Raw genomic sequence first — 9,531 nt, 5'->3', positions numbered from 1 at the left:
TCAAAAAATTACGTCCGAGTAAACGTAAGAAGAAAGGAGGGTAGCATAGGAAAGTTTATGTTTTGCCAGTAATAATGCACTATGACTGCCACTAACAGTAGTACACGGCTATATTAGCCTCTAGTTCGTGGAGGTACCGCTGATTCCCCAGCACTAAGGCTGCAGCTGGAAAGCAGGTTAGTTTCAGCTAACGGGTATGAGCTGAATAGCATGACCTAACTTGAAGAGATTGTAACCGACCGAAGGACCAAGTATATCAACCTTGCTTAAAGTTGTTGGGGCTGTACTGAGATTGAGAACGATACAGCAATTTTTTTGTTTTTGCTTGGAGACAGGCTTTACCCTGTTATGCCATGCTACGTCAACAACGCACCAAACCCACGATTTTCCCTTCATACAGGTGCCACTTTAAAAGGAGGGTGTGAGAGTTCGGGATTTTTCCTTAATATTCCTCAAGCTACAGAGGGTGGTTATCCAACAGAAAAGGAAATGACGTCCCTGCAGTGAGGTGGAGGGGTGTCAGGTTGGCTGCCAGCCTTTTTGCTCTATTCTTCAGTTGACTACTGGAGTGTAAACGGCAGTCGCTGATGACTTTCAGCGACTTTTTCTCTGTGGTACAGTGCTCCACCTGAAATCTAGTTCTTTTCTAGCCAGCATGTAGCACAGAACACGAGAAGAAGCATTAATTATCTTAATGCCTCCAGGTTTTTTCTAATATTCGCGCTACCTTTTTTCAATGCCACCTGTGTCAAATAACCACTCTGTTACAGTTCTCCCACTGTTGCCTTTATTCTGAATGACTTCAACAAATCAACCCAAATATTATTCCCAGCCTTCTTGTTTATCGGGGGAGCCCAATCCCAAATTGACTTCGTATGCAAAGCGGCCATAGCCAGCCACTGTATAGTTGTCCAATTCCCACTCCTAACCCTTTGCAACCTCGGGTTAATCCCAAAACAAAGTTCTTGAATTGAATTGCCTTCTTTTTGCCGCTCTATGTTGATAAGCAGCGCTGCGATGGACGGTGAAAAAGGGAAACACGGGTTGGGGGTGGTAGTGCTAGTCAACATTTTATTCAGTAAAGACCTTTGCGCGCTGAACCGGGCGGGTCCCTTAGCACAGGGCTCCTGCGGCCTTAGCTGTTTGCTGCGTCGGCTGAACCAGATTTTTTTGGACCTGCAGGCTTGAGGGGTGCAGTGCGGCCTCCCATTGCTCAGGTTGTGGGTTTGGAATTTTCGGGGCGGCCTGCATGCCATGTAGTGCGATACAGTGTGAGGTGTTTTCAGCATAGCGGGCATGTGTTTGGGAATATTGTACGGTGCATGTTGTGTAAGAGGCTGATTTGTGGGTATGCGTTCGTTTGTACCTGCCTGAGGGGAGGGGGGGGGGGGGGGGGGGGTATTAATTCGCCGATGTACCTTGTGGTAGGTATCTCACTGTTCTGTGCTGAGACCGGCTCCGGGCCCACTGAGTCTTTTGGCAGGGCCTGGTTGGTAAGTGCCGCGCCGATTTCCTGGCGTCCAGGTGACTACAGTTTCTAGGAGATGGTCGATTTTGGCGCTGTCTGGACGACTTTCAGCAGACGACTGCCCTCGCTTCCTTTTACCTTGAACCTATTCGCCGGCTGGAAACATATGGCACACATGGGGGAACAATAGGCAGTTTGCGAGTTGTTTGTTGCTGCGACAACGCTGTCTGCAGTTGTAGTAAGTAGTCAACACACTTTCCGACTCCACGCCTCATTGGTGATCGAGCTTTTATCACGCAAGACATGTGTATGCGCTCGAGTCCAAGAAAATCCTTTGTTGCTTCGAATAGCGCCGCCATCTCTGCACTTGGGGGGGGGGGTCGTGTCGGCTGTTCGGCGCTCCTATTGCTGTCGTTTTTTTGTTTCGGATATGCGATTTCCCGCGCTCAACTCGCATCCTCTGTTCCACGCAGCCTGAAAACAGAACAAAAAGTAAAAAAAAAAAGTCTCAAAGAGTCGCCAGCAGGGCTTCGTTCGGCCGCCTTTTGGTCACATACAGCCCCAGGGCAACGCAAGGACACGGGCTCGAGAAGAAAAGAGAACCAAGAGACCACTTTCCAGATGGGCCGAGCCGGTGACAGTCCGCGGAGATTCTTATCGAGTCTCCCTCCCGGCTGAGCCGATCGCGGCTCGCTCGCTCGCCGTGGCACCGGCAGACGCGGCGCGCAACACCTCGCTTTAGTTCCGCTTCGCTGGAGAAGACGCCGCCGTAAAAACGGGGCCCCCCTGAGCCCGCCTCTGCGGTGCGCGGCTGCTCGCTTACCGATGACGTCGACGATAAGGAAGAGACTCGGCCGCTGCTCTTTTTGGAGGAGGGACACCGGCGTCTGCCGAGAAAGAAAGTCCGTCCCTGGCCTCGCGGCCCTCACATTGGCCGCGCTCTCCTCTGTACGGCTCTCTTTTATCTGATCAACAGATGGTCGCTGACCAGAGAGAAATAAAACAGGAATGTTGAAAAAATTCAAGTATGAAAGGAACATCTCCGGACGTTCCCCCCAAGTAGGTAAGTGCAGCCGATGTCGGATGACGCTGACTTATTATCGCAGATATACCCAGCTCCGAAATGGCATACGGCTTGGCCTTATTATCCCGTATATGACACTCAAAAACGTCCCTGTATCATCCGAAATGACCCGGCGTTCCGTATCATCGCCGCCATGAGCGTCAGTCAGGCATGACACGGAGCGAAAAGGGACTCGGCCATCCGACCATGCAACTCCTAGGCTGTGAAGTCTGTCTTCGTGATAAGCCGTCCGCGTTCCTTCGCTTATCGGGACTCCCGGTGTTATGATCGCCGTGGACATTTACACAACCTGCCTCACGTATACCTCCTGTATTTACGAGTCGACTTAGCTCAGCATGAACCCTCGATTTATTAATATTATTTACTCATTGCGAACGAATTCCTCGCCACTGGAAAAAGACAGTTGTGCTTGTATGGAGAGAACTGCTTGAGGAGCAGTGAGGAGGATGCTGCGCGGCCGCCCCTGTCGGTATGGACGTTCGGCGACGATCAAGCAGCTATCACCTAGTTTAAACCAGAGAGCCCTGATGCTTCGAGGCAAACCACGACCGTGAACACGAAAGATGAACCCGGCCGCGGAGGCCAAAAGGCGCCCGTGCGATGTCAGTGAACGTTGAAGATCCCCAGGTGGTGGAAATTATTCTCCTTCAATCTCTCACGGCGCGGTTGAAGTGTCCACCTAGAAGTGAGACAGTTACTACGTCTTTCCTTTGCTCAAAACCAATTTTCATTTTTTTTTGTCATTCAGGAATCAGTAGAGGTGGCACGCTGGTCAGGGTGTTGTTTCTCGATCCTTTGACATTGATGAATGAACAAGAGCCGATGAATATACAGACGTGCATTGTCGACGAAGTGGAACAGCCTGAATGTGTCGTTGGCAAGTGGTAGCCTATACATACAGAGTGTTTCACCTGAGACTTAACACAATTTTTAAAAGCAAAATTTTGAGTTTGAAAAGCACTTTTTTCGGCATAGCATTGTCAGCGGTGTAGTGCATCAGAATACAGCTAAGACGTGCTAACTATCGTGCTAGTTAGTTGCTAGTTAGTTGCTAGTTACTGGATAGTTGATAGTTAACTTTTTAACTGTTAGGCTCCTTAATTACTGAGAGGCGTGTAGCCCACCGTAAGTAATATCCATATCAGTTTTTAGAATTTCGAAAAAGCAGTACCCTCGGCGCTGTGGCCCATCAAGTTTTGTCTACATCGCGCCAATATACATGCGCTTTCGAGAAGCCTGCAGGCAAAGCAACTCCTCCAGCTCCCGTAACTCTCCGAAATAACCTAAGTTTGTTAGGTCACAGAGCCGAGGGTAGCCGCGTTTTCGAAAGTCTGGGAACTGATATAGATGTTATTTACGGTGGGCTAAATGCATCTCAGTAATCAAGGAGCAAACAGTGATAGTTAAAAAGTTAACTCTGCAATATTATTTAACCAGTTAGCTAGTCTTAGCAGTATTCTGATGTACTACACCGCTGACAATACTATGGCGAGAAAACGCTGTTCTAACTCCGAAAGCCTATTTTTAAAATTTATGTAAAGTCCTAGGTGAGACACCCTGTATAACAATGCAGGCTTAGTTGTTTTCATTTCTACGAAGTAAACAAATGAAATATAAGTTTTTGACTTGCATTATTTCAATTGCATAACTTCGTGCCGGCTGCATAATAAAGTGTGCAATCAACTGCTCTTTTTTGTGTCTTCTACATTTTACTACAATTCTGAAAGTACGTCGTACGATTTAGTTGCAATGCCCCGAACTGCCAACCGCCGCCAAAGTCCTTGTTTGGTTTGGTCATGCCGTGATTTTGTGCATGTAACAAATAAACATTAATTTATTACCGCGTTCTGCTACTACTATTACCACCACCACTACTGTACCATACGGCTGCTAGTAGTAGTAGTAGTAGTAGTAATCATCATCATCATCAACCTGACTACGCCCACGGCAGGGCAAAGGCCTCTCCCATGTCTCTCCAGTTAACCCATTCATTTGCCAGTTGCAGGTCGTAGTATATGTAGCAGTAGTAGTAGCATCTACCGCTGACCCTTCCAGCTTCTTCTTGGTGAAGAGCCAAAAACCTCAGAGCTTTTCTCTTCTGAGGTTCACAAAAGATTGCGTTGTTGTCGGCTGGCGGGACTACTCTCGTTCCGCCGTAGTGACACGTATACGTGTTAAAGGCGTCGCCATTCGTGGCACATTTCCGCGTCATCTCTCCGCGCACACAGTTCGGCATTGTACTCCGAGGAAGCTTACGCCGTGGCATTGTATCCCGTAGGAAGCAAGAACAGTGGACCCGGACTGTGAAGTACGGACATCACGGGACAACCCGGAAGGAAGACATGCACGCACTCTGAGTGCTGACCGCTCGCATAAAGGCCCGCGCATAAGCGCGCCCGCTTGTTCGCGGGCACGAGCGAATGATGCCGCATTGGTGCGCTTTGGTTTGTCGCAGGCTTCCCCTCATCGCGCCGCAGCGTCCTGGGTCCTCCTCCGCCGAGTCGTTACGGGAACGACAGGGAGCTGGTTCGCTGTTCGAGCATGGTGCGGATTCTTGAACCGTGCTTACGTAGCGAGGGGAAGGTTAGGAACCTCGGCTTTGGGACAAGGCGCGTACGAGAGAGTTCGTGGCGTGCTTTCTAAAGTGCAAGCGCGATCTAAATAAACGAACCACGCGGAGTGAGTGGAGTGTTTAGTTGTTTGCCGAGCGCTGCCTACGCGGGGCGAGGTGGATGCAAGTTTGCAGAGGTTCTTCTGATTCGCGTGGGGAACACCTTTTCTTCCCTTTTAGAGGTGTCGTCACCCGAAAGCTTTCAGCCGTAAAAGCTGCCACATTTTTGGCCCCGCCTCTTGCCTGTGGCCCCGCAGATACTAAGCTAAAGGTGTGCTACTTTTGTTCTCCTTGAAAGCTCTCATTATTCATGTTTCACAGATTTTTTTCTTGAATTAAGAAACGAAAACAGCTAAAGATAGCATCGTAAAAGTTACGGTGCGCTGCTAAAGTTCGTGAAAGAAAAATCTATCTCCTCGTTGTGCGTTGTTATTTTCAACATTCCTTCCCTCTCAGCGTATAGGCTGTGCTTTGCTCATTGAGAGTGGCACTTCCCGCGCTGAATTCGCGCATTTGATAAAAACTGCATAAACATCACCACCTATAAGATGCGGGGTGTGCAATGCGCCTGCATTATCTGGAGACTCATATCGGAGCTGCTGAGCCCGTTTCCCAAGCCGGCCGAACGGATATCCCGCTTTCCACACTGACCGGCAGCCGACGACAGAGGCGGGCAGGATGACCTGGCCATGGGTCGACGTGTTTCCGGCCCAGCGAGCGAGCTTCCCCGCTTCAGCCCCGTGCAATGAGCGACTGACCACAGCAAAGCAATCGGTTACGCAGTGCCGTCTGTCGCGACCGGCGCCCGCAGCTCAGTCGGGTCGCGGGTCGGCCCGAAAGTGGCACACACGCACACACAGACCTGCGCAGACAAACAAACAACCTGATGCGCAAATCTGTCCATCTGCGAGATGAGTTGGGCTGAGCCGCCTGCACGCTTTGCTGCTTTCGGATGCCTTTTCGTTCTGCGCCGTTCCGGTGCTCTTAATGCCGCTCGAGCCGACCCCGAAACCAACCGAGCATGGGATGGCTGTGCAGCAGGCCAAGCGTTGGCAACCGGACGGCGTCGACAGGTGTGATCGAAGCTCGTCAGCACCGAGGGTTGTCTTCTGTTTTTTTTTTTATTATTTTTAGTTACCGCACTGCGTGGCTACTGGCAGCAGGCAAGCGCATCAAGTCGTCAGAACACGGAGTGCTTTTTGTATCGATCGTTTGTAATCATCCAGATGCAATATGAATACAAGGAAGGATCCAAATGAAAGGTTCGATTTATGGTGCTTTAATGTCCCAAAGCGACCCAGGCTATGAGGGACGCCGTAGTGAAAGGGTCCCGAAATTTCGACCACCTGGGGTTCTTGAACGTGCATCGACATTGCGACAGTACACGGACCTCTAGCGTTTCGCCTCCATCGAAATTTGACCGCCGCGGACGGGATCGAAGCCGCGACTTTCGGGTCAGCAGCCGAGCGCAGTAACCTCTGAGCCACCGCGGCGCTCCTAATTGAAAAGGAGTGAACACAAATAGGAAAGCGCGGAAAAGGTTCTAGCTGTCCTTTCGATGTCCATGCAAATAAGAAAATTATATTCTTGCAACCAAGGAAACAAAGACAGACTGACGTAAGTTCCCAACGAACTACGAATACTACACCTTTGTCCCGGATTTACCCAGCGTGTGCAAAATTCATTCCGATCTCTATGCATTATCGAGCGCTCACGAAATGCGTTTGACGGCGCTATTCTTTTGTGTCGCTATGCGTGAGGCGAAGTAAGCTCGTCTGTATATCTAAAACAAATGTGCTCTGCTTGATTAACAAGTTTGTCTTTGAAGTAAGGCTTCTCATCATTGGGCTTCTTGTACCAGCTCCATTGAACTCGCTAAACATGGACGTACTGACGTTATCAGGATACACTTCGCTGGCTGGCTGGATGGATAGACTTATGGGGGGAGGGAAGGGGTTCCTCCCACGCTTTGCAAGCGAGGAATTTTATTTAGGAAAACCATGCTGAACCCCATGTCGGATCAGTTGATGCGGCCCCTCATTGTGAAAATCTCCAATAACCTTGACCACGGCCAAGAAAATCAATGCTTTTGATGCACTTTCGCAGATACGATTTGCCTGGAATAACAGTGTCGTCTCGAATATTCGAAACACATAGCAGATGGAGCTTTGAATCGAGTACAAAGCTAAATAACTAATTTACGGTTCGTATTAGAAATTGTGGAATATTAGCACACCCCATGGTAGTATACATTTTCCAGGAAACTCCATGGGTTGCACGCCACTGCATCGGCTAACTGCGCCAGCGCAGAACACACCTCAGTGGTTATGGGCACGCTCTTTTGCAGCGTCCACGTACCGTGGAACATAAAGATATTAGAATACAGAATTGCTATAACTTTGAAAATACACATGGTCATGACTCAGATGGCCACTTAAAAGTAACACGCACAATAAGAAGTACTTGAAGCCGGGCTTGTTGGTGCATATTCGTGAAAGACATGAGAGCGCAAAATACGCACGAATACGCACAATAATTACTAGCTCTTCCGCCGGGCACTGCTATGAAGTACTACTTCATAACTTTGCTATGAAGTACTATGAAGTACTACTTCATAGCAGTGCCCGACGGATGAGCAAACACTGGCGAGCAGCTGTGGTCGCGCGACCGGCTGCGGCTCTCGACGAAGGAGCGGCTCGCCTTTACCGATGCTCACATCAGAAAGTCCAATCTGCGAGTCGCCATCCCGGAAGGGTTTCTTCGGAACGAGAATGATCGGGATTAACACTGCCGGCACTGAGAAGCCAGACAAGTACCGCGTCACTTCCGAGGCTCCGCGAATTGTCTGAACTTCTTTGTGACTCTACCCAGACGACTCGAGAACTGAGTAGCGTACGAGCGTCCCGTGACTTTCGCTTTTCGACAAGAGGTCCGCTCCGCGACAAATATTTGAGTATACACCAGGATCCCCGTGGTCAGGCGTACTCGTATGCAGGTTCCGAGAACGCGGATTTGGATCAACCGTTCCAGCTCCATGACCTCAAAGCGGCCCTGGCTAAAATGAAGCGAGGTACAGCACCAGGCCGGGACAAGGTGACGGTAAAGCTTATTGCCAACCTCCCAGATCGCGCCTACGAAACTCTCCTCGATTACTTCAACACTATCTGGATTGGAGGCACAGCACTCCCCATAGATTGGAAAACGGCACTAGTAACTTTCATTCCCAAGCCAGGTAAAGCCATTAACACCGACAACCTCCGGCCCATCTCCCTCACTTCGTGTGTGGGGAAGCTGATGGAGACTATGGTCCGCGACAGATTGTCGGCTTTCCTGGAACAGCAAAACATTTTCGCAGACACCATGTACGGTTTCCGCCCACACCGATCCGCACAAGATGTCCTGTTGCAACTTCACAAGGAGATTCTCGACCCCGTCGAGCACCCCAGCAATGATAAAGTAGTCGTCGCACTTGACCTGCGGGGGGCTTTCGACAATGTGACCCACGAGATCATCCTATCCCACTTGTCGCAAACAGACTGTGGGCGCAATACTTTCAATTATATCAAAGAATTCCTTACAGATCGCCAATCCTATATCCGGCTTCAAGACACAGAATATGGCCCATATCAACTTGGCACACGAGGGACCCCACAGGGAGCTGTCCTCTCGCCATTACTATTTAATCTGGCCATGATGAAGCTCCCTACCCAGCTGGCAGAGGTCGCCGGTGTGCAGCACGCTCTGTATGCGGACGACATCACCCTCTGGGCAACACAACAATCGGTTGGAGACATCGAGACCAACCTGCAACAAGCGGCAGCTATTGTGGACGAATACGCTCGTCGCTGTGGTCTTGAATGCTCCCCGAGCAAATCTGAATTTGTGCACATACGCCCCAACTCAAAGTGCACAACCAAAATTGCCCTTTCCCTACTTAGCGGACCGATACCTGAACACGAGGAGATCCGGGTACTGGGGCTTTTCATTCATCATAGGCGCAAGATAGACACTACCCTAAACAAGCTACGTAAGGTGGGGGACCAGGTGGGTCGGATGCTCCGCCGGGTGTCCAATAAAAGGGGGGGACTACGATGCAAAGATGCCCTGCGGCTGGCCAATGCATTCGTGACCAGCCGGATTTTATATTCGGCTCCCTACCTCCACCTACGCAAATGCGATGAGAATGCCTTAGAAGTAGTTCTCCGCAAGATTTATAAGAGAGCGCTCGACCTCCCCATAACGACGTCCAACAAGCGTCTCCTCGGTCTGGGGATGACCAACACCTTTGGGGAGTTACGAGAAGCTCATCTTAACAATCAATACTTGCGCCTAAGCAAAACACCTGCGGGGAGCCGCCTTCTGACCCGC

This window comes from Amblyomma mixtum, chromosome 2, assembly GCF_055824585.1.
Source record: "Amblyomma mixtum isolate Tamu chromosome 2, ASM5582458v1, whole genome shotgun sequence".
NCBI lineage: Eukaryota > Metazoa > Arthropoda > Arachnida > Ixodida > Ixodidae > Amblyomma > Amblyomma mixtum.
Note: the sequence above shows the minus strand (reverse complement) of the source record.